The 25,671-nt window shown below is 50.7% G+C and overlaps 1 long non-coding RNA gene across 7 annotated transcripts in view; it reads right to left on the minus strand.

The window, feature by feature from the left end:
- Window positions 1-25,671, minus strand: part of LOC117023281 (uncharacterized) — a 35,345-nt gene that overhangs the window by 8,214 nt on the left and 1,460 nt on the right. Inside the window, exons 2-8 of one of the 7 annotated variants that reach the window (XR_004423185.1) lie at window positions 24,378-24,456; window positions 23,974-24,134; window positions 23,402-23,443; window positions 21,618-21,730; window positions 17,021-21,458; window positions 16,756-16,928; window positions 7,817-7,892 (exon numbers count right to left, since the gene is read on the minus strand). This is a non-coding gene — a long non-coding RNA (uncharacterized LOC117023281). Of the gene's footprint in view, window positions 1-7,816; window positions 7,893-16,755; window positions 16,929-17,020; window positions 21,459-21,617; window positions 21,731-23,401; window positions 24,135-24,377; window positions 24,457-25,671 lie in introns of all 7 variants that reach the window. The other 6 variants (XR_004423184.1, XR_004423183.1, XR_004423182.1 and 3 more) reach the window with 6 other exon arrangements.

Consider the following 25,671-nt stretch of genomic DNA (forward strand, 5'->3'; position numbering starts at 1 on the left):
GATCTCAAGGGGTCCTTGGCCGGTCTGCCCCGGAGGCCCAGCCTCCATCCTCCATCCCCTGGAAGGCCAGCCCTCAGGCCAAGCTTCCTGAGGAGGAGTTGGTGGTCTTGGGAGAATCCAAGGAGAGTTGTAGGTCCTGGTGTCACCAGGGGAAGGATTTGTGCACCTGGTGCATGCATGCAAAGGTCAAGCTGAGAGACAAAATTCAGCCTTGTTCTAAAAAGTTGAAAGAAAGCAACACACACTGAAGACAGGCCGTGTTCAGAGAGGAGCGCTGAGGTCCCAACTTGGGCCTCGTTGGGGGCGCACATTCAGAACCGCATGGGAGCCCATGCAGGAATCCTACCCCTGGCTTCTGCAGCTGTCGGGAGCCCTGTCCTCAATCCCAGCATCCCAGAACTGGGAGCCCTTAGAATTCCATCTCCAAGAGTCAAAGACTATGGCCGCCATGCCCTCCATATTCCCAAGACAGAATTCATCGGATCCCACTCACCCATCGGGGTACCGGTGGGTCTCCCTGCAGCTTCTCCCACTGGCCCATCTCCACCCACTGTGACCCCTCGATAGCCCCTCAGATGTTGGGAGAAGGTCTCCTAGCGGTGTCTCCTGTTCCTCCATTATTTCCTCAGGGCGTGTGGCTGGGACACTCTCCCCCTCCCCATCGACATGAATACTTTGTCCTCCTGAGCCTCAGCTGACTTTTTAAACAATCTCCCAAGGGTTCCTCAGAAAGACCCTCCAAGTGTCTTCCTATCCTGGGCCGCTCCCACTCCACTCTCATGCACATGGTGGCACTTGAGATGTTTGGGCGGCTCTCTTAGCAGGTATCCCCAGGGACAGGTAATAAGTGTATCCCAGCCTCCAGACCAGCCAAGGCAGAGCCCAGGGCCCCCTGGTTCTGAAAGCCGAGAAGAGCAGAGCCCTAAGGCCCCAGCACCACATCTGGTCCACACTGTTCTGCTCACGTGGCCCAGATATGAGGTGCTCGAGGCACCAAAGGGTGGCTCCTGACACATGAATTCCATGTCTACCTTCTTCTAAATGTTTTTATCCATTCAGGGCCCAAGCTAGAAGCATGGGAGCCGCCGGTCATCCTCACACCCCCTTGAATCCTGGCTGTAACCCCTGTAGCTCTGACTCCCAGCCCCCACTTTGCTGCCCTCCGCAGACCTTAGCATCGTGGGCCTGGACTGGAGAAACAGCCCCACCTGTGCCCATCCACTCCCTGTTCCCAGCCAAGGTCCAAAGTCACGGCAAGTGTAACCCCTCGCCCCCATCCACCAGGAAGTGTCCCTGCACTCCATGGCCCACCTGACAAAACGCCAACCCCACCTCCAGCCCGGCTCCCCTGGGCTCCCCGGGCTCCCAGCCACGGGTCCTGGGTCCAGCCACTCTGGCTCCTCCTGCTCAGGGCACTTGTTAAGAACCTTTTTTTGTTTTTTTTTTAATGTCCCAAATAGGATTTTGAAAGAAGTTAAGAAGGACTTTGGTCCTTGTTTTTAGAGACAAATACCAGCACACAACACACAACCGCACAAATTCTATCCACTGTGGAGAAAGGACACTAGACAGAAACAGGGCGTCCCTGGGGTAGGGAACATCAGTACAAACAGCCCCACACACACCTGCCTGCAGCCCTGGGAGGGCAGGTCAGCAAGGGCAACTTCAACACATAGCACAAACGCACCTTCCACTAAAATACAGAGCACATCGGAAAACAGGCGAGAAGACAGTGAGGCCTTGAAATGGCTCTGGGGGTGCCATGTCAAGGAGGCCAGCATCCTGGGACCACTTCTGCAAACCCAGGCTGAGGGGCACTGCCCCGGGACCCTCTGAGTTGAGAAGGGCAGGAGGCCACCGGTGTTGTAGAAGCCCAGGCTGGATGGACCACACCCAGGGGCACATTGCAGAAAGTTGCAGGAACGAGGTTTCTGGTGGTTTGCCTCTGGGCACCTGGGTCACTGTGCTCCTAGGTCACCCTTCTCAGGCATTCCTGCCACTTCTGCCCGCCTGCCTTGCCTCTGCACAGCCCCTGGAAGTGAGTGGCGCCACACCCAGGCCAGTGCAGCAGGAGGGGTCCACGTGCCACTCAGGGCTTCCTGCTCCTTTACCCACTGCTGCCCTCTGGCGGGAATAGCCTCCCTCACAGGTGACCCACGCCCAAGGAGGGGCCAAGACACCCCACCTGGCCCAACACCCCCTGTTCTCACAACCTTCTGCAGGGCCCAGGGCTGAGCCCTTCCGCCTAGCCAGGCCATGGGCAGAGCACTGCCAACAGGCAGCTAAGCATTTGCCCCCACAATTAATTCAAGCAGGGAGCTGATGCCATTCCAAGTTTCAGATGGGGAAACTGAGGATGAGACAGCTGAAGTGAAATGGCCCACACAGCCAGGAGATGGAAATCACTCCATGGTTTTCTGAGCCAGCACCTCCCTGCCAGGTAAAGTGTGTGTAATAAGCGCATGACTTTCCAAAATCCATCCTCCCTGGTACCCACTTCATTCAGCTAGCTAGATCACAGGGACCCCAAAACAAGAAGGTTCTTCCTTCCATCCATCCCTCCTTCCCTCCTTTCCTTCCTTCCTTTCAGTCACTCAGCCTTTCGTGCATTTAGGATTTTTTTATTTATGGATTTCAATAGCACAGCTTTAACCATAGCCCTTAGTTCATGAAGACCTCCCTTCACAAGTCCTATTTATTCATTTATGTTTTTATTCCTTATTCCTTTCTTCTTTGTTTCTCCCCAAATTTCATCTTTCTCCCTTTCTCTCACTCTTCCTTACATTTTTCTCTCATTCTTATAAACTGAGGCACAAAGGACAAATCGGGGTCCCCTCCTCCCGGGTCCATGCAGCTTCCTTTCTCATGCATTCATTCACTCACTCGTTCATCCCTCCTTTGTTGCTTATTTTGGCTGTTCCTTTACTTATTAGTCTCCTATAAAATGACTGTATTAGTCAAAACCCCATGTGCAAAATAAACATCATTGGCCCGTGTATTTATTTACATTGGCAATCTTTCTTCCTTGATTTAGGCACCTTTTACATGAAGGTATTTATTCTTTTATTTATGGACTTCAATTGCATATATTTTATTACAGTGCTGGAAGATGCAGGCTTGTCTTTGGGCCAGGTACTTTCTCTATTTTTCATTTATTTTTTGAAAGGTGTAATGTATTTATCTACTTAAGGAGTATGTATGTAAACCAATTGTAGTCCCTGTTCAGACAACCTCTCTTAACTGTCCATTTATCACTTGGGGTGTTTGTTTATTATCTTTCCTTTTTCCTTTTTTGCTCCTTTTTTTATTCTCTCCATTTTCCCTTGCCCTAGAAACACGGTTCAAATGAGCTCATCAATCTTTAGGATTAAGGACCACCTCAATACTAACCTTAATAGATCCTTCTCTTTCAGACACCCCCACGTATCGGTTACCTTTGTATGGGGTTCTTTTGGTTTGTTTTGTTTCGTTTCTTTTCCTTGCTCTTTCACTTAGTTTCATTCTGCCTTTCCTCATCTCTTTCTTTGACTCGCTAATGCTTTTCTTCCTGCACGTGTTCACGTTTAAGGACCTCAGGTGCCTGGAGTGGGATGAGTGACAATTCCATGGGCAGCCAGCACTGCCATCGCCACGTCCAATTCAGTCATTCATGTGTCCGTTCATTCTTCCTGTCACTCTTCGATTTCAATGTTTATTCTCTTATTTATAGGCCTCAGGTGCACAAAATTGGACTAAACGTAATCTGTGCTTCCCAGTCTTCTCAATGCCAGTCCGTGAGGCTCCCTTTTGCTCATTAATTCCTCGTACTGATGATTTGCTTTAGGGTTTATTTAACTATCTCCAGAGCCCAGTTTTGAATTAGTCATAATTTTTGGCTTTATACCTTCTCATTTTTTTTCCTAGCATGGCCCCCCTCTCTCATATATTTGTGTGTGTGTGTGTGTGTATTTAATTCATTCAATGTTTTGATTGCTTATGTCCATCTTGTCATAATTTTCTGTGTCCCCCTCCCTCTTCCTTGCTTTCCCTTTTTTGCGTTCTTTTATCCTCCTGAGCCTCGAGTGCAAAAGTGAATTAATTGAAATAATCATTTCTCGTTTGTTCATTCACACAGTTGTTCCTCTATTTATTTAGACATGCTTTTTTTCTGATGAACCTCATTTTTTACTATTTATTATATTTAATGAATAATATTTGTTCATTATGTTTAAGTACTTATCCAGTAAGTGCCTTTTCTTCCAGATGCCTATTTTAATTTCTTTTCCTACATGTTTCCTTCTCCCAGAAGTCTTCCCTTTCAGACTTCTTTTCCGGCTTTCTCGTGGAACACATGCATTTATTCTCAGTCTTGTTTGCATGGTATTGTTTTTATTCTTCATAAACTCTGGGGCCACAGATTTGAATTAACGCGGATGTCTCGGCCAGTGCTCTGTCATACTCTTAATTGTTTGGCCTACTGGTTTATTATCTTTTCTACTCCATTTTTATGTTGATTTTTCCCCCATCTTAATTGTTTTTTGCTACCCGTCTTTCAATCTTCCTTTCTTACTGCTTTTCATTCTTTTGGAGACCAGGCACCAAATTGGGATTGGCCGAACCCTAACCCCCTCTGCAACGCCCTCGTCAGTCAATGCAAATCTTTTTGCTCATTCTTTCCTTCACTCATGCATTCATGCATCCATTCAGTCTTTCTTTCTATTTAAATAGTTATTTTTACACATCTAGATGGCAGGTGCACCTAATTGGATACATGATAATCTATAGTCCTCCCTCCCTGGCCCCATGGAGGTCCTCCCTCCATGTTTCGGCTTTCAACTGTTTCCTGGGTGGGTGGGTGGTTGCCCATCTCAGAAGCACAGATCTGAATTAATCAGCGTGCTTGGTTCCCGCTCCCTCCCCTTCCTCCTAGAACAGCTCTCTCTTATATGCGTACATCTATTTGTTCAGTAATATATCCCGTTTCTCCATTTTCTGGTGATTTTTACGTTGCTTTCCCACCTTCACTGTTTCTCTCTTGCACTCTTTCTTTCTTGCAGTCTTTCATTCTTTGGAGCTCAGCTTCCATGGACTGATGAATCCTAATGCCACCTGCAAACACCCACCCTTGGCCCCTGCAGCTCCATGTCTGTCTCTCTCCTTCCTTCCCTCCTTCCTTCCTTCCTTCCTACATTCGTTCATTCATTCATTTCTTCCCTCCTGTTTTCCTTCATCTTTTTAGGTATCTACTCCTCTGTTAATGGAACGGAGTCCTCAGATCCTGACCAGTTATGATCCACAGTGTGTGACGGCCTCTTAGTACCAGTGCTAGCCTGACCCTGTCCTGCGGATCTACCCGTTTGTCCACTTAGTCACTGTCACTTTTTACCCTTCCAGTCTCTTTTGTGACAGCTTTCCACATCCCCTTCTTTCTCACTTGCTTTCTTTCAGTCTCATAGAGCTGCGGTGCCCAGAGGGAATTAATTACAACCCTTCCGACGGCTCATCAGGAGTGCCTGCGGGCCATGCCGCCTCCCTTTGCTCCACCCCATCTGTTTCCTTAGATGCTCATGTACTTGTCTAGTCACTTATTATTTTACGGAGACTACTGCGGTTTTAGACCTGGACTCACCAAGTAGACGTGATCCACAACAGTCTGTTACTACTCCTCCTAGCTTTGCGTTCTTTTCAATAATACACCCGTCCATGTATTTCTCTATTTAACATGTTACTTTTTCTTCCATATTTCTTGAGGTAGATGTTTTATTTTGTTCTCTCATTCTTTTATCCTTATAACAGACGTCAGCTCCCAGGTCTACGACTCAAAGCCCCTCATGCCATGGCCCCAGGTGTTCCACTGCTCACCCAGCCACTTTTTTTTTTTTTTTTGGCTTTCGTTCATTTAGAAATGCATTTATTTATGTGTATCCAGAGTTAGTAAAAGTTAAATCCCACCTTTGGTCCCCTGGGTCCTCTTTCATTTTTAACTGATCTTTGAACTCTTTCTCTGTTGTTTTATTTCTTTTTCTCTGATGTTTATTTATTTTCCACAAGCACATATATGGATTGATCCTAACAACAGGCATACAATAACCTGACCTAGTCCTCCATATATATTTACTCATCTCCTAATTTAAAAAATTCTCTTTCTCCCTTTTATGTATTATTCGGCTTCTTGCCATTTTCTTTCTCCCTTTCAATCACCTGTTCCTTCTCTCTTGCATCTTTTCACTCTGACGGGCCTCATAATCTCATCCTCACCATTGGTTTGTGGGTTTTTTCAGTTACTTTCTCTTTATTTTTACAAAATTCTGTACATAATCAACGTATACATATTCATGAGTTCGGAGATAAGGTATACACCGTGAAACCCTCACCACGATCTATGTCATAAATCTATCCATCACCTCCAAAAGTTTCCTCCCGCCCTCTTATTATTATTATTATCATTTTGAGTATATTTAACATAAAATCTACCCTCTTAGCAAATTTTTACACATACAATACAGTACTGTCACCATTGGTTTATGCATTTCCACTTCTCATTCCTTCTTTCTTTTATTTAGATTTTATTCTTTTATTGACCAACTTTAGGTGCTATATATTTGAAATACACATATTCCTTGGTCCATGATGACGTGCTATTGGTTTGTGTGACCCTATTTGCATACTGATTCAATATTTTATTGATTTATATATTGATCTCCTGTAAGTCAAATTGGATCTTGTTGAGTGTACGTTCTCATCCTGGCTTATTTATTTCTTTACCTGTTTATTCATTCCTTCATACTTTCATTCATTCATTCATCCATTCACTTATTTGGACCATATAATAGATACAGTATCAGCAAAATGACCTCCCAATCACAGTATCTTAGACCTTCCTTTCTCCTACTACCAAGTTAATCACCACGGTATGCACAATCCAGAGTCCTTAACACGTACACGTGGCAGGTACAAGCACGGGCACAGTAAATGTTAGTGCAACCAGACCCGCCCGGGGCTCCCATCCTAGACAAAACCAGGGGGCAGATCTGCAATTAGGGCCAGATGTCCAGCTCCCTGGGCAGGGCAGGCCCTTCCCCCGGGCCCCCTGAATGGCCAACCCCATGAGAAAGCTGTTTCAAGACCCAGGAGTACATAGAGACACACACGTTGTACACGGTCTCCCGGTTCCCCGGTGGGAAACGACGGACATGGCGTTCGTTTTTAAATAGACAGCTTTGTCTGCAGCAATATAAAAATATTTTGGCCTTTCAAGGCCAATACAAAAGAAATTCCCCATTACCATTGCTGAGTGTCTCAGTCCCAAACAATAAAGAACTTGAAGAGGCTTAGCCGGAAACTTTGAAGACAGAAAATCTGCCCATTCTGTTTTCCAGACATTTCAAGGGGGTGAGCGAAGGTCAGTGGAGCTGGAAGCCCATTTGAGAGGCAGGTCCCTCGGCCCGAGTTTTTTCCTTGGCCCTTTGAAGGGCCCCCAGCTCACAAGGGCACTTCCATCTTAGTCTGCCCTGCGGCACAAGAGCCAAAGGGACACTCAATAATGAAAGGGCCATTCATTTAGAGGAGTGAAAGAGAAATTCTTTTGGGGTCCGGCACTCGAAGCTGTCTATAGAATTCTTTGCCACAGAGACAACACAAGGCGGCTGGAGGTCCTGCCTTAGAACACAAGACCCCAGGTCCACACTCGACTTGCCTTGCTGGGCACCCCCTTCCCCGTGAGCAGACCACCAGCCAGTGCTCGCCAGGCTATCCCTCGCCTGGCAGTGTGCTGAGTGGCAGTCCCCACCCTCAGACACAAGGCCACAGATGTACACCCCAAACTCCAACAACTTACGATTTTACAGGTGAAGGGTGCTGGGGTCCAGTGTCTGAGGTCCCTTCCCACGAAGGATTCCGGGCAAAGTCTTCGTCTGGAATGAGAAAGCACTGGGTCACTGGAAGAGAACCTCACCCAACTTAAGCGGGGACTCCCCAACTTCTAGCAAGTGTAGAATAGGTGAAACCAAGCATTTCTTTTTTTTGAATACACTGGGTCACGCACGCACCCACCCGCCACGCTCCCCACCCCAGCTTCAGCCACAGACGGAATGGATGGGGTCTGGGAGAGGCACGCAACATGACACCTGACCCAAGAGCCCTTGGGTTAGTGCTACCCGTGGGGCTAAGTGCTGTTTGTGAAACCCAAAGGTTTAGGGCCACTGCACGAGTGACAGCGGAGCTGGGCACCGAAAGGGTGGCAAGGATGCTCCCTAGAAGGGCATCCCGCCTTGGAGGAAGGGCTCAGCATCAGTCCCTACGTGCTCAGGGAGAAGCCAACAGTATACCGTGGTGTGAGGGCGGGCGGGCCAGGGCAGCTGGCCCCAATGGGACACAGAAGTGGGCTGTGGGCCATACCGAGGGTCGTGAGGTCCTTCATGTGCAGTGCTCCTAAAGCCATGGCATGCACCTCATGGGACGACAGGCATCTTCACCTTACTAATTATGTACGCATGTCAATTAGCACCATGAAAAGCTGTGACCAGGCACATCAAGCCTTTGACTTCGAGCATTTGCCTTAGATTTTGAGTTTTAAAATAGTGAGTTGAGTAATGGCAAATACACGTCATTGCAGTAGACCCTCGGTATCCATGGGGGATGGTTCCAGGACACCCCCCCAGGCCAAAATCCGCAGATTTATATGAGGTGGCGTCATATTGGCAGATGACCTACGCACATCCCCCCATGTACTTTAAATCATACCCAGATTACTTGTAAGACCTAATACAGTGGGGATGCTGGGTAAACAGTTGTTATGCTGTATCGTTTAGGGAACAATGACAAGAAAAAAGTCTGTACGTGTTCAGCCCAGGCGCAACAGGCAACCACCGTAAGCCTAACGACAAGTACACATTGTCAGCAGCAGTGGAACTTTCTTTTTCAAATATTTTCAATCCACATTTGGTTGGATTCATGGGTGTGGAACCCACAGATACAGACAGCCAACTACGTATCGGCTCATCGACTGTGACAAACGGGCCTCGCTAATGCACGACGCTAATGATGGGGAAACTGGGCAGGGGCCATGGGCACTCCCTGGACTCGCCACTCACGTCTCCTATAAACCTAAAACCGCTCAGGAAAAAAAAAAAAAATTTATTCATTAAAAAAAAAGTTTAAGTGACTTGATTTTGAACATATGTTCATTAGACTCTAGTGAAGGTAAGGTGTGGCCAAGAGGTGCCTGAGGTTTGAAGAGTAAGGTGGAGAGGGTGGAGTTGAGATCGGGGCAAGAATGAGAGGGCACAGGCTGCCCCTGGCCCTCCCCGGCACCCAAAGAAGAGGCTCTCACAAACCCCACCCCTGCCCTGACTTAAGCCACTTGGACACCCCACTTTGCCACTCCATTCCCAGTCGTGTCATTCTCTGGGGCACCCAGGAACCTGGCCAGGACAGAAGGGAACACACCTTTTACTTCCAAATTATCCTAAGTTCCTTCCCTGGCCTCGAGCTTCCCAAACACTGTTTTCCCCTCATGGGTTGATTTTATATCCAAAAAACAAAAAGGTCTTTAAAAAGTGTTAAGCAGTTACCAGCTTGTGGGTGACCAAGGACAGACGCTAGTTCTCTAAAGGCTCTGGGCCCCCCATTCTGTGCTGTACCACCTGAGACGTTTCAGGCACTCCCGAGGAGCCCGCGAGACCCTGGGGTGGCCTCTTATCATCACCATGGTCCTAAGGTGACAAAGGAACTCCAGAGCCTGAACATGGAGCAAGACCACAGGCACTGCCGCTTTCCCTGGAAATGAGAGCCAGGGAAGTGCTTTGGGGGTTTGTTCTGGTTTGGTCTCTTTGCTCTTTTAATAGGACCACAGAAATCAGAAGCAGCTAGGGGCATCTGGGGTTTTTTTCTTTTTCCTGCTTCTGCTCCAGGGGCCCCACGAACATGCAGAGTTCCTGCTGCCCTTGATTCACTTTCGTGCAGACCCCAGGACGCTCCGTGAAGACAGCCTTGGTTTCATAGCTTCACGTACCAGCCCTGGGTTTGCGGTGATGTATTAATAACTCGGTGCTGGGCTGGAATCTTTACAGATGTCAGAGAAGCTGCAGAGATGAGTCACTGTCTGGAACCAAAAGAAAACACGAGGCCTCCTTACAGGGTTCAGGGGAACAACTGCCATGAGATTTGATTGAAGACCTCATAACCGTGTGCCCTGAGCTCCGATCCACGTAGCAAGAGCTGATGGACCTACCTATGACATCCTCCCTGGCTTACCGGGATTTGAAAATTCTAGCGCAGCATCCCAAGATTTTTAACGTCGCTTTTTTCTGGAGGCAAAGAGAACCTAATTGATCTGGCCTGTCTTTAGTACGAATAACTGGATGTTTAGAGCAGAAAAGATGTAAAGGGATTATTTTTTAATAAAATGATCATTTCCAGAAATAGAGGCTGTAGTTCATACAAATAATCAGCATCACCTCCAATCTCATGCTTCCTACCTGTTGAGTCAAGACCCCCCTCTTGCGACTTCCCCCTACAAATGGAAGCTCTTTGTAGAGCTCACTTCCTGTACCTTTGTCAAGGCTGGGGCCCGGAACATTACAGGCCAATTTATGAAAATGGGAGAGGTAATTGGGACATCTTTTGAAATCCTGTCCCCTCTCTCTTGCCGGCCCCCTCAGCCCTCTAATTCCAGTTGGCCGGGCTGTGAAGGATGTTTACATATGCCTCTTCCTGGAATTTTACTCTTTGCTTCAGGAGTGGGCAATTAGAGAGAATTAGGGCCTATTTGGCGTATGTGTACCATTAATGGATAGAGTGGCACAGGCAGCCTTGGGAAAAGCAGTCTGCTGGTCTAATTGAAGCTGGCAATTTTTCGATCCCTCATTTCAGCTCGCAGGTATTGTAGTCACCAAGGTCACAAGACAAAGGCTGCAGCCCACCATGGTAATAACCGGTGCGAGCCCGACCGCGGTTCTGCGAGCTATTTACTACCGCACAGTGGAACACAAAGAGATAGCTGGGGATGTTTTCCAAGCCAGGCCTGAGACTGGAAGCTGGCACAGGCCCCGTAGCTGATCACATTTCCAGGAGTTGCCACCCTGATGGCTTTTTCAGGAAGTTCTCATCTGAGCGGGCCAGGGTGCCAACAGGGGTGTTGCCGAGGGTCTCGTGACCCAAAGGCTCAGGGTGAGCCACAGGAGAAGGTGCAGCCAGCCACACCCTCCTGGGACTGCAGCCATGGGGCCAGTCTCATTACACAGTGACGGCTCCACAGCCCGGAAAGGGTTTCCAGGCCTGGCCAGAGGCCCACCCATCTGGAAGAATGCTCCGTAAAATGCAATCCTTGCACCAAGGAGCCCCTTGGAGTTAGTGTGGGCCATGAGGATCTATGTTCGCAAAAGGCTGACTGTGAGGACTAACGACCACAGCCCCATTGCCTGGGCTGGTCAAGGGGGAGCTGGCCTTCGGCAGCGGGTTGCACATCCCAGGCCTGCCACCTTGGGCTCTGAATTCCTTGTCTCTAAAGTAGAAGGGGTTGAAAGGCAGTATATCAGTGATCTCAGTCCCCCAACTCTCAAGTCCCAATAAACAAACTAACAAGCCACAGATGACCACTGAGGCAGCCGGAAGGAACCCAGAGCTCCAAGGGTACTCAGAGAATGCTGATCCTTCACTGCCCCATTTCATAGATGGGAAAACTGAGGCCGAAGACCAGGTCAAGGTCACACCTATAGCCGGGGCTGCACAGGCTCGAACTGGGTCTCTGGAAGGCCTCTCGGGGATGCCGTCTGACCCTATGTTCGGAGCATCTCTCCTCTGACCACCTGACCTGTCCCAAGTAGCAGGGCGTGTGCCCTGATCCCAGTGCCCAGCCAGGAGGCTAGGGGGGGCCCAATCTGGACACTTGAGACCTCTGTGCCCTCCCCTCGCCTTTCCAATACTGACATCCCATGCTTCTTCTGCCTTACAGAACGTGCGGAAGTGACAGGCTACTGCCTCATTTTACAGATGGGAAAACTGAGACCCCGAAGCCAGCAGTAACAAAGGCACTGGCCAAGATGGAGACCTGGGACTCCTTCCCCCGTACCAGTGACTTTGCCTTGGTTCCAGCGGAGGGGCCCGAGCCCTCAGTTTAGTTTAGGGCAATGGTTGCACAAACTGTTTTACAACTCAAAGGGTCCCCGTGCTCAGGGCCACCCCTGCCCAGGTAAGCTGTTCTCCCCTCATCCTCTCTGACCTCCAGTGCAATCCTGTGGATCCCTGAGCCCCCCCAACCCCAATTTCTTAGTCTGGTAAGAATGAGCCTCTCTCCACCCATAGGGTGGCCCCAAGAAAAGGCCAGAAAGGCAGGAGCAGCAGCACAGCTGCGGTCCTGGACGGCCAACACAGACGTGCGGTCAGCCTTTGGCCCCTCTGACTGTCCTCCTTCCCCAACTTTCCATCCTGGAGTTCTGTCCCTTGGCCCCATTCTGTCTCTTTGGCTGTCTCTTGGGCATCAGGCCCAGTTCGATCAAATTCTTGTTTACAGGCACAGCTACACTGATTCTTCCTCCTGAGAAATTTGCAAAAAGAAAGCCCTAGAACAAGGAGCATGAGCATGGCCAGGGTCACGCTGCTGGGGTGGCTGGTTAAGCGTGCCATTGTGCTGCCTCTTGTCTGTGTCTCCGAAGACACACACACAAGGGCAAGGGGGTCCCGCAGGAGTCCCCCCCGAGGGGACACACACACACTCCCACACCCTTGGTCTCAGGAGAAGGTAATTGAGGTTTTCTTCTTTTCATCTGAAGAAAAGGCACCTTCTATTGAAAGAATGTATTCACAGACCTGGGAAAACTCATCTGCACTCAGCCCTCCCAATTATCCCCAGGTGGCTGTTCTCCGTGGGGGCTCCCCACATTCCTTTCTGCCTGTGCCTTTGTTTCCATCAGAACGGCCCTGGGAGCTCCCAGGCTAAGAGTCTCCTCCTTAAGCCTCTGCCAAAGACCCTATTCACTGCGTGCAGAGAGAAGCCAGGCAAAAGGTGGTGGGCAGGCTTCCTTCCCCCGACCCCCAGGGTGGGGGACTTAAGAAGTCTCCATCTGGATTTTTTTTAAGCCCAAAGAAATTGGAGAGCAATTAAGAGAGTCATGACTACACCCTCACCATCCTCCTCTCCCTTAATTAACTCCTCTCTCACACACATCCCCCCAGGTCGGGGCCCACCCCGGCCTCAGCCACCCAACACCTGCTCTGCCCACAGGTCCCCCTGACCACCAAGGACTTACGGTGGAAGGGAGCCAAGAAGACAATTATAGATACGTCTGGAGACATTCTAATCGCACTTAGTGCCCCAACACATGACTAGAGCGATCCGTTTTCCAGTGAAGACTGGGGATAAGGGACCAAGTGTCTAAAATCCAGAAGGCACCAGAAATTTCAGGACGTGTAGACACCTCCCAAGACACAGCTCTCAGGGGTCAGGCAGCTTGTGTTGGCACAGAAGGGAGTCCTTCCACCTCTTCTGGATCCAGCTAAATTTGAGAACCCTCACCCTGCTCTTCCTGTCCTGCTCCAATGCCCAGAGGGTGCCTAGTTGGGGGCAGGCTTCCTCCCAGTGGAGTCCCTGGGGCTCCCTCCCTTCGTGCCTTTCCTGGCTCGCCAAGGTGTTCCTGCCTCTGCAACCCCTTCCCTCAGACTTCCCAGAGGGCTGGGACTGCTCGTCTGAACCAGCACCATAGTGACAGCCTTCCCTCCTGCCCCAACCAGACTTGTCTCTCCCTTGCCAAATGGGAACCCCACACTTGAGATGGCCTCATTTGGAGAGCTACAACTCTTTTCCGGAATGTTCCATGTGTTCAAACCAGGGGTTGGGAGACCAAGCTATCCTTCTTTATTCCTCTTTGAGGAGAGTGGACGGGGCTCCAAGCAGCGGAGGGGAGGGGAGCTCGTTCTTGGGACTTAGCCACAACTTGTTCAATTCCAGTCTTCTACAAAGAAAAGGCCCCCAGCACCCCAGACCTTTCCCATTTCAGCCAACAATACTGGTTTCTACATTGTCCACTGCCCTTTAACCCTGTGCAACCTTCATTTGTCTCCCCCCAAGCCCCCCTCTGGGTAAAGCCGCCTTCCTCTTTTCAAGGAAAAATTCATTAGCAAACTCATTAACGACGGGCAGATTTTTTTTTTCTTTCTGGAAATCAGATTGCACATAAAAAACACATTTAAGTTACTTCATGTAAATGAAGGAATAAGAAACACATGCGTCCTGCTGTCCTCGGTCTTGCCAGGTTTTGCCATTACTTGGAGAAATGTGCTTGGAAATATATTTGGGGTTTAAATCACAAATCAGGAGGCACGAGGTCAGGGACCCTGGAAGCTGCAATCAGCCCCACAGGCAACCTGCAGGTAGGAAACCTGGGGGGGGGGGGGGAGAGGGGGCCCTTTTGTCCTCTCCATGAGCACAGACGCCAAGTGGGACCCAGTTCCCTTTCCCATCCACCCAGGGGTACCAAGCAGACAGGAGGGCCAGCTTTCAGACAAGACCACCACCTCTTCCCTGACATCTGAGCCCACCAGGAAGCGTCCAGCTAGAGGCAGGCCCCAGGGAACAGCTTAGTACAATGACAAAATGGCCAGATAAATCCCTCCCTCCGTGGTGACAGAGTCCTCTGCCCATCTGGCCGGTCAGGGTCTCATTTCCACCCTCTCACTGTTCAGGGATGGGCCAATCCATCAAAAAAGAATTCTCCTGAAAACAAACATGTTTCAACTCTTAGTGATGGCCTTCCTGAAATTCCTGTGACGATTGGCTGCAAGGCTGATGGATGATGCTATGTTTCGACGTCTTTAATTGAGAACTTGATCTATTGTTATCTATTTTGTGCTTATGACACACGAAACCCAAAATACGTGTTTGCCCGAGACTGCACATTCACAAGTGTACCTGAAATACAGCTCAGCCCAAAGACAGGCCACCCCAAACTGCTGAGCAGTGGGAGGGGAGGGGGGCTGGCAGAGTCTGGGACTGGTGGGGCACTTGCCCTTGCCTTGACTCCCCTTCAGCTCAGTCCACCTTGAAGGAGTCCTGAGATGTCCCTAAGGAAGAATCCAGAAGCCCAGGGCATTTGGGTCAGACTACCTCCACGGATCTTTCTGGTAAGCTCCAGATACGAGCCCCCAGGAGTCCTACATCCTGCCCTGTGTAAAGCTCCTGCCAGGCCTCTCTTCCACGTCACCATGTTTGCAGGTGGCTCAGCAAATGCCAGCTGTGGAGTAAATATCACAGGGCAGAGTCTTCCGGGGGCCCCTCCCTGGGTTTAGTCCTGGGCACACTCGCCCCCACCTCTCTCCATCCTGAGGGGCTCTCCCGGGAATGAAAACAAGCAGACAAAGGCAACAGCCCAGCCCACCCCCCGGCTGGATCCCTCTGCCCTCTCCGCCTACACTTTCATGTTTTATTTAAAAATAATATCCGCACCCCATTTCCATTTCAGGGGAGAAGGCAGGGCTGTGGAGGAGCTGTCTCTGAAACTTGTTAGAGGAAAGAGTGTTATGGAAGCCACGCCAGAAACCCAAGACGCACAGGGAGCCCAGAGGCTGGCCGCTCTGACCGCTGGGCAGCAGGCCACACACGGGCTGAGGCACCTAGAGGCCAGGCCCCCAGCTCGGCTCAGAGCCGTGCTCACTCCTTTCCTCTTTCAGAGACCCCCTGTGTAAGTGAACATCGCGGGGGGGGGGGGGTGCTGGCATCTGCGGAATTGCCTCCACATCACCCCGGGCCTCCAGGCCTTTGTCCTCTCCCACCTGGACCACCTGGCACTCTGCATCCACTGATTCATCCTGGTATCTACCCCGGGCACAGCAGACATGAGGCTTGCCAGGCATGCTAGCACAGCCCCCCTAGACTGCTGGCTCCAAAAACACCCCATTGCACCTCCATGAGACTCAGCCGTTGGGACCCCAAAAAGAATGGTGGCCTCAGCTAAGCCTCCTCATTTCTTGTCCACCTTGGTTAGCTGCCCCATGGGCCACATCACCACGTGGGACCTTCCAGGACACCCAACTTGACCCTCTGGACCTTAAGGCAAAGCTGGTCTTGGCACCCCAGAAGGACCTCAGCCCCGAGCCCCCAGGCTCCATTAACATGTCTTGCATAAGTGAACCACAGATAAACAAATGACGAGTCCTGGAGGGAACCGTGTGCTGTAATCCTCTGCTTTCTTCTTCTTCTTCTCTACCATTACTGATTTTATTTAAACAAACAAAACATTCCCATCTCATTGCAATTTCAGGGGTGAGGAAAAGAGGCCAAGAGAAGAACTCACTCAAAAACCACTATTTGATTAAAGGACATTATCAAAGCTTCGTGTGTGAGAAGCCAGCATTTTCTTGGGGACTGACGTGACCGTGGCGTGGGAGAGAAATGTTTTTCTAGCTACAGAAAAGACAAGCATGTGTGTTTCCACGTCTCTAAACTGGGGGGTGCTTAGGGAGCAAATGTACCCTGATTCATCTCATTGACATGCTCAGCAAAGCTTTGATGAGGACCTACTATGTGCCTGGCCCTAGCCGGTTGTCACGGCCCAGGCTAACGTGGACGCTCCTCACTTACCATGCAGGGCCCGCAGCATGCCGTCAACTGGGTGGCCCCTACGCACGCTGGCTCCGTGAGGCAAGGCAGCTTCCAGACCCCCAGGCCCTGGGTCGGGGTAGAAGTTAATGGCCCTTCCCCAGGATAAATGTATAGTCTTGAACAGAAGACACGTGAGCTGAACCTAATGAAATCTTAGTGTCCCAAGAAAACAAGAGACTCACCCCAAACCAGGAAGGAAGCGAGAGGCATGGGGCTGAGGTGAGATACCAGGTGACCGTCAGGAAGGAGGGCCTGGTCCAGGGCGATGGTCGCCTGGGGGCTCTTCCGCCTCTTCCATCCAGTCCTTCGGCCGGCCGGCCAGGTCGCAGCCTCTGTGCTGATGATGGGGTCGCCTCTGGGGAGGGACAGAAAGTTAGAATTACCGGAAGGCAAGCACCCAAGAAAAGCTACGCATACACCAAGGAAAGGCACAGGGCCCAGTCTCACCTGAAGTTTGGTTTTCAGTGGAAGAAGGTGGCTCATGGGCCTGAGCGATGACAGGAAAAGGTGCAAGAGAAGCCACAGGACTGCGGGGGGCAGCCCCCAGACCAACCTGAGACCTAGGGCAGGCAGAGCCCAGGATTCAGAGGGACAGGGTGGGGGTACGGGCAGGCCGTGGGAATACCTGCTCCGACACGACAAAGGGGTCTGGGGGAAGGGGCGGGACAAAAAGTCACTTGGACCCTGGGAACAGGCCCATGGGAGGAGGCGCTTGAAGACGGTTGGAGGAGGTGGCATGCCAGCAGGGGATTGTCCCACAGGTACTGGGGAGCTGCTGGCAACCTGGGCAGCACTGAGGGGGGAGGCTTCTTGGGCTGGGGGAAGGGTATTTGGACCCAGCATCAGGGTCAAAGGCAAATAGGTAGGTGGACGAGGCAGCAGGCAGAACCAAGTAACACAAGTGTGGGCTCAGCAAGGAAAACCAACCTGTGAGTCAGAGGGCCGGGCAGCTGAGGCCCAGAGAGTAAGGAGCTGGGGGACTCGGGCACAGAGAAAGGGGATGTCAGTCAGGCCAAGCAAGAGACTGTGGCAAGCAGAGCTCCAGGTGGTCAACCAACCTGGCTGGTGGAGAGCCAGGGGAGGAGCTGCCAGGTAGAGCAGAGCAGGTAGGCAGCCAGGCAGCCGAGGAGCCTACAGAGCTCCCTGGAGGTTCCCAGCCATCTGTGCTTTGCATGGCACAGGCCCCAGCCAATGACTGGGAGGCAAAGGAGTTGGATTTAGCCCCAGGGGGAGGAAGGTATCATGGAGGGAGGGGTCCAGCTCACGGGACCCTCAACTCAAGAGGGAGACCTGTGTGGCCAGAGCCCAAGGGGACACATACCACAGCTGTTCCTGTGCTCCCACCAGGGCAGGGACCCGGAACAGCCGTCAGCACTCAGCTACGGGATGGGTGTGGAGGCAAGGAAGGCAGGAGGGGCTGGCTTGCAGAGCCCTGGAGATGAGCAGGTTCGAGGCTCCTCCAGGGTCTGAATTAAAGGCCACCGGCCAACTGGCCAAAGGAAGGCAAACCAGGCCCGCCCCTCGCACCATCCTGCCTGCCTTCTACAAAGCCGGAGTGGGCTCCGGCACTGGGGCAGCCCTGAGGCCGCCCTCAGCAGAGGCAACCCCCCGGCCCACGCTCCCGAGGGGCAGAGGCCATCAAGGGACGTGCTAGCGTGGCGGGTGCCAAGCCCGGGGCCGGGCGGTGGGCTTGCTCAGTAAGGATCAACTGTTGAATGACGGGATGGACGCATGAGTGAATGAAGGGGTGAGACCGGCAGGGCCCCTGCTCAAATGGGGCGGGAGGTGGGGCAAAGCCCACACCTCTGAATAACACGAAATCCACCCTCCACCCTTTTGACCTGTAACTAACTACTTGCGTGCCCATTGACTCCCGTCTAGCAACTTGAGTATGGCAGTCAAGTTCCTTCATTGACTCACCTATCCAAACATACATCCCACATACTCTTACTGAACCCCACTTTGTGCCAAGCTGGTGCTGGGACACCCAAAGGAGGTGTGGGCTGGCCTAGGGCACCCCCAGAGGACCGGATTAGGAAATGGTGATGGAGGGGTGCAGGGGGAGAGAAGGGAGGATGGAGCACAGAGGTGAGCAGTAAAAGTAGAAAGCCAAAAACTCAAGAATGAGGGAGCACATCTCCGGGCCTCACTCGTTCCCTAGTTTCCCATCTGATTAAATCACATCTTCCCAAATCTCCTAAGCCTCCAGGGTTCACCTAAATGACAGATGTTGAGACCAGTGGGCTCTGGGCATCAGGGGGCCAACTCAGGAAGCCATCCAGGACCCCTGGGCTGGAACAGTGGAATGCAGGGTCCTCGTGTGCACAGGCACAAGATGGGGTGCCACAGAAACAAGGAGACAAGTTAAAACAGCCACCCCTACACTCAGGGGAGTGATGAGGTTTGGACCCCTCTGCTGGTGGCCTCAGAAAAATAAGGTTGCCTGATTCAGAAACCCCAGCAGGCGCGGGGTGGGGAGATGGGTTTCCCCATCTGGGCCGTTAGGGCTCCAGGAATTCAGCACAAGACCCCGGCTGACTCATGACTTGCACCCCTCCCCGGGTACTCAAATGCTAGAATATAGATGACACTTTGGGCCTGTATTTTTAATTTTTTGAGGGCACAGCTCAGTGGCCTATATAGGGATTGAACCGGCAACCTTGGTGCTACCAGCACCATGCTCTAACCAACTGAGCTAACCGGCCACCCCCTGGGCCTAGGCCTGTATTTCAATTATCACTATGTATTTGAGGTGAGAAGGATCCTATGGGTTTTTTTCCTGTTTAAAATGTGTTCTCTCAATTAGAACCAGGAACTGCTCTCTCCAAGAACTGGACGGAAGAGTTTTTATGGGAGCCCCATTTTCAGAGGTGCCACCCTCATCGTCCCCTAGTCTGGTCGACATCTGGGTCACCTCCACCAAAAGGTGGATACCCTTTGACGTTTTTTATTGGGGTACTTGATGAGAGCAGGTTTTGCTAACTTGGAGTGTCTGACTCTGATCCAGGCAGCCAGAGGACCCTAGCAGAAAAAAGAGGGAGGGAGGGAAACAGGGAGGGAGGGAAGGGAGGCTCATAGGTTTTCCACTAAGTTTTCTTGCTCCAACCACCTCGCTTCCCCCTTAGTTTTTTTCCATTTGGTTGAAGATCTGGCCAGATCCTGAAGTTTAATTGAAATGATCTAATTTAACTGGTCTGCCTTGGGATGACAAATGTCCAGAACTCGGGACACACAAGAGCAAGTTTCAGGCTCAGGCCATACCTGCTAACATTAATGGGCTTGGGGACATTCAAGTATCAGGACAGAAAGGAGGTGGGACAGGGCAAAGGACGTGGGATGAGGACATGAAGGGGACAAGTGCCCACAGGGTCTGGTGCCGGTTCAGAGTCGTCTGTCCCCTCTGCATTTGGCTCACTGCCCAACAAACCACTAGCTCTGAACCTCTCTCCTCAACATGCAGGACCTAAATGTAGACCCCAAGCCATGCCCTTCCATGGGGATGGGGGCCTCTGGGGCACAAATATCCATCCATTTTTTGACCTGGATGAAACAACACATGGGTGTTCCCTTGGTGATAATTTCACGGGTTCTACACCTGTGACTTGGTACTTGTCTACCAGTTGGTAACCTTAAGTTTTTAATGTTCCGTGGGTTCTGAAACAAGTCATGTGCGTGCTAGCGTCGGAACCGGGCACCCTTTTTCCTCAGCTTTTGGAGAATGAATCCCAGAGGCAGGCATCACCCTGGCCTGTTGCATCTGCGCAGCGGGTCCAACAAAGAAACTTTCTGCAAAAGCAGCCCTTCCCCAAAACAGCCTTCAACCTCCAACCTCCTTGAATGGGCCAGGCCAAGACTTAAATGAGGAGCAAATGAAACCTTAGCTCCAGCCCGAAATTAGAAGTGTGGCCTAAGGACCACGGCGCCCCTGCCCCAGCAGACGCCAGTTCAACTCATTATGATAATCAGTGTGTTTTTCCTTCGCAGACAAAGAAAGCTCCTTATGAGAGGAACATTGGGACCCAGCCGCCAGCTCATTAACGTCTGCAGCCTCTTCCTTGACAAGGCCCAAGATTAGCCCTGTGTTCATTAAGGAAAAGGGCGGAAAGTGGAATAAAACTGAAAAACACAGCTGGGGGGAGGGGGAGGGTTCTTTCTGTTGGCCATTCATTCATTGAAAGACTCCGTGTACCTTCAGGATTTAATCACCAGCAAAGGGGCCGGGGAGGGTTTAACCAGGATGAAGGAGGTAAAGAGGTTAAACTTGATAGAAGGAGTTAAAACCCCAAAACGGGGCAATTTGATTTGAAAGCTTCCTGGGATTTGTCACTGGGGTAATCAATTTAAAACCTTTTTCCTGTTTATTTTAGCCCAACCCGACACAAGAGGAAACCTTTCTCTGGGTGTGTTTTTGGTAGATTTTAATATTTTCTAAGTTTCCCTTCCCTACTTTTTTGTGTTTAAGGGCCTTTTTTTAATTCTTTTCTCCTTTCTCTCCCACTTCCCTCCTCCCCTCTCCACTTCTTTCTTCTCTCTGTGGTCTTCCCCGTGGGAACTTAACCTGTAAGAAAATCTGATGGTGACTAATTGTATTTTCTCATGAGTACTTCATTGACCTTATTTCAAGTCCCTCAAATAGTGTCTGGTTCTCACTTGCAAGACAACCCACCTGACCTGCCAGGTGAAGATTTTTAACCCTATTTTGCAACCGAGAAAAAGGTGGCTTGGAAAAACGGACCTACCTACTCCAAGGCCTCAGCACCAGGTGGGTTAGCCAGGACTCAAATCCAGGGAGAGATGGTAAAAGGAAAGTTCCAGAAGTTGGGTGATCTGGATATGCGAATTCCTAAAAGAAGCTAAGAACGAGGGATGCCAGGAGCAGGTGTCCCTGAGAAGTCCACGGGAAGTATGTGTCAGTAGATGTGAACCAGGGCTGAAAGCCATGTGAGAGGCGACTGGAAATGTGTCCGTGTGTCCAAGTGTCCGTGTGTCCGTGTGTCCATGAGCCAGAAACGTGTCCGGGGTTAAGCTACAGAAAAGTCATTACCTGAGTGAGAGCTGTTCGACGGAGTACAGAAGTCAGGAAGCAGTGGGTTGAAGAGGAAATTGGAGGTGAAGAAGGAAGACAGCAAGTGTAGACAGGCCTTTCAAGAAGCTTGGCTGTGAAAGGAAAGAGAGAGACTGTAGTTGCCAGAAAGGAGGACAGTGGGAAGCTTAGGGTGCAGGGAGAACAGTTAGGAAATCAGAGTATAATGGGTGGCAGGAGGTCCAGGTCTGAGATAGGAGGGACAGTGTAGAGGACACCTCTTCCTTTAAGACACAAGAGGCAAAGGGGGTGCAAATGTATCATGGGGCCCAAATCTGAAGGGCCGCTTGACAGCCTCTGTTCCCCTGGGAGGCAGCAGGCCAGCCCCGGGGTCGGAACAGGGAGTTGTGAGGGTCAAATGAATTGACAGTTGCAAAAAGGCCTTTGCAAACTGCAAAGGGAGACATAAATGTTCGCTGTAATTACTCACTGGTGTAGGACGCTCAATTTTACAGCCCACTCAAATCACACTGGGGCCTGGATTTTCACTGACCAGAAATTATGCGTCCTTACATTAAAGATGGAAAAACCAGTGGTAAAAGCTCCTGCAGGCCTCTGGAAGACAAAAGGTTCCCTCCTAATAGCCTGGATTAACCCAAAGCAGATCTCCGCCCACTTCATTTGTCACCTTCCAAGTCATCCTTCCACCTTCATTTGCCACATAATCCAATCAGGCCCTTTCAGAAGCCGGGAGCTATTGTCTACACCAAGCTGGGCTTCTCTAAAGCAGCCTGAGTCGTTTTTTGTCTTGTCCGGACAAAACTGGTTGGCTTAAAAGGGGACGAAAGAAAGTGCTGGTCAAATGAGGACCCCAATTAGCTTCCAAGAGACTGTTTTCATCATCTTTGTATCACATACCAGGCCTGGTGCGCTGGGCATATTGTCGGTGTTCCAGAAAATGTTTGTTGAATTAATTCTGCTTTAATTCATTTTGGAATTTTATTGAATGCAAACACACACAGCACCTACTGGGTGCTAGCCCAGTTATTACGAGGGAGCATAGGGCTGGGCCTGAGAACAATGAGGGACAACCTCCGTGTGTTAAGGATCTGGCAATTTCCACAGCAATTTACAAAGCACTTTCATAGTAGTTGCATCATTTGGTCTTCAAAAGCACCCTGTGGGGTAGATAAAGACGTTTTTTTGTTTTGTTTTTTTGGTGTGTTTTTTTTTGTTTTTTTTTTTAAATCCTCATTTAGACCATGAAAGGAACTGAGACCTGGAGAAGTTAAGCGACTTGTTTAAGGTCACACCGTTATTGAGAGGTGGAGCCAGCACATGGTACCAACATTGAGGCCACCCAGACCCCCAAGACCACCCTGGGCAGCTGTGATTTCAAACAGACTGTCCCATTGTCAAAAACTTGATTGGAAATCAAAAGGCTCTTAGTCTAACTCTGGGCCAGGGGGGTAAGGGGCAGTTACAATGGCAGCCAGGGTCCAACTCTGACCCCTTCCCTTGCCAGCAATGTGACAAAATACTTACATTCCTCCAGCCTCAGCGCCCTCACTGTAAATGTGAATAAACCCTACCCCATGGGAGGGGCGCTCAGGTCTTACCCACCTTTTTAAAATTACTCGAGTCCATGCCAAATGCATCCTCATCTGTAAATGAGGCGCCTCATTCACATACCGTTTGTCTGACACAGAAATAACACGTTCGCAGAACATAGAAAGTGCTCTGGAAATGACTGCATGCATAATTCATGCTCCTACTCAAGTCAGCCCGAAGGGTGGAGTCCCTACCTGGTGCAAGGAGAGCCCCGTGGACAGGGGCTATTCCGAGTGCTGTGGGAGAACAAATGAGAGGAGTAAGAACAGTGAGATGGTGGGAATGGACTGACCTAGCAAACTTTTTCAACAAACATTTGCTGACCGCCTCCTCCATGCCCGGCCCTGCCCGAGGCTGCTTTATCTCATTTAATACTCACAACAGCCCTGGGAGGTTGCACTTCTCGTCCCCATTCCCCAGAAAGGATAGGGAGATCTCAAACGTGGGGATGCCCTTGGCAGTTCAGTAGCATGACATCAGGACTCATGCTCATTCCAGAAGCCCACCTGGGCCTTGGAATTGCCAGTGAGATGCTGGTGGAGCCCTTGGCCCAGGTCCCCCTCCTGAGAAGTTCCCAAAGGGGTCTTTCCGTTCCGGACATCATAAGGGCAACAATAGGGTCAGCTTAGAAAGACTGACACCTTCTTGGGGAGGGAAACACTCCAGGTTGCTGGCACATTAACACAAGCAGAGACTTACAGGAAAGTATGCATTGCAACAGGCACAAGCATAGCAAAGGTCAGGGTTAACGACAATGCCCCCTCACTAGGGCATTGTTTTAAGCCTATAGCCAAGAGGAACAGCCGGCTGGTCAGTTCTGGTCCTCTTCATCCTCCATCGTCCTGGTCCTGGGGGGGAGGGGTCTCTGCCAGTGGCTGCTTTGTATGCTGGTGAGATCCAGGAATCAGTCAGTGCTCCTAGCGTCCTCTGCAATTGATCACAGGTTAGAGGACCCACTCAAAAGCCCAAGTCCAGGTATTAATTAAAATGTGAATGTATTAATTACAACTAAAACTAATTAGTTAAAATTTAAAGTAGTCTTTTAATTACTAATGGGTCTGGGGGTGGTACATGCTGGGTGGCAGGGGTGGGGATTCTGTCCGCCATGTTGTGTATAAACTGTCACAAGGAGGGGTTGAGTACCATACTGTGGGGATGAACAGCTAGTACCTTGGCAGCAGCTGGGCATCAAGAGGTGGTCCTTGAAGATAAGGAGGTGAACCGGTGATGTCATCGCTGAAGAGAGACCCTATGGCATGGGAGGGGACCAGATTACAAACCATCTTGATGACCTCTAATGGCCAGCACAGGAACAGCAGAGAGAAAGACGGGGTAGTCAGAGGGAAAGGAGGGGGGAGTGGGAAGAGGAAGGAGGAGGGAGGGGTTAAGAGGGAAGAGGGAGGGTTGTGGAGGGAGGGAGGAGGAGGGAGGAGGGAATGGGAGAAAAGAAGGGAGGAAAGGAGGGATGAGGAAAATGGGAGGGGAGGGAGAAAGAGGAGAAATGGGAGGGGTAAGGGGGAGGAGAAATAAGAGGGGGAGGAGAATTGGGAGGGGGAGGAGGGAGAAAAGTGGAAGGGGAGGAGGGAGAGAAGTGGGAGGGGGTAAGGAGGACTTGATTGACAGGGCACATGTGTTAACTGTGTGCGCATGCGCAACCTCAAGCCCGGTTTAGCGGGCCGAGAACCATTTGCGGGCACACACCGCTAGGGGGCGCGCGGTCAGCACCCAGAGCCCAAGAGCATGGCCACCTGCGGCGCGCGCGCAGGAGGAGCCTCCCGCGCCTCCGCCCCCCCCTGGCCCGCAGCTGCAAGGGGCACAGCTGGCAAAGGATGGGCCAGGTGGCGGGGGGGAGCGACCAACAAGTTTCAAGCTAGGAGGGTGGGCACAGCCCAACCCAGCCCATCGCACAGGGCTACTATGTCCCCTAAAACGCTAAGACTTCCACCACCAGCCAGAATCCACCTGTGGACATCGGGCAGCACCCCAACTCAAGTACTCAGAGTGCCTTCTGGACCCCGCAAATGTGAGGGTCACCCTGTACCAGAGACACGAGGATATCAAGGAGACACTCGCCGTAAGGGTCTTTCCAGAACATGATTCCACTTTTAATAAGTAAAAACAGAAATCTTGGCCCCAACCTTCAGTAAATCCAATTAAACATACGTTAATTGAAATTTAAAAGGCCCAGTTCTCCAAACAACGTTTTCACTCATTTCTGTGGTCTCTGGACACATGATACAAAATACGGTATCGCTAGAAAAGAATATAAAGGCGGCCAAAACCACCTAAAATCATCCAGACCAACATCGCCTCCCCCCCCCATCTTGCCTCCCTTCTCCACAGCAAGAATTTCAGGACCCCGCACAACGGCGCCTAATTAACCATTTTACAGCCTGTTCATCCACCTCAAAAGAGCCACTCATTCCTAAGACCCCAAAACCAAAGCCAACTAAAATAAACTAAT

The sequence above is a fragment of the Rhinolophus ferrumequinum genome, chromosome 6, assembly GCF_004115265.2.
Source record: "Rhinolophus ferrumequinum isolate MPI-CBG mRhiFer1 chromosome 6, mRhiFer1_v1.p, whole genome shotgun sequence".
In the NCBI taxonomy this organism is placed as follows: Eukaryota; Metazoa; Chordata; class Mammalia; order Chiroptera; family Rhinolophidae; genus Rhinolophus; species Rhinolophus ferrumequinum.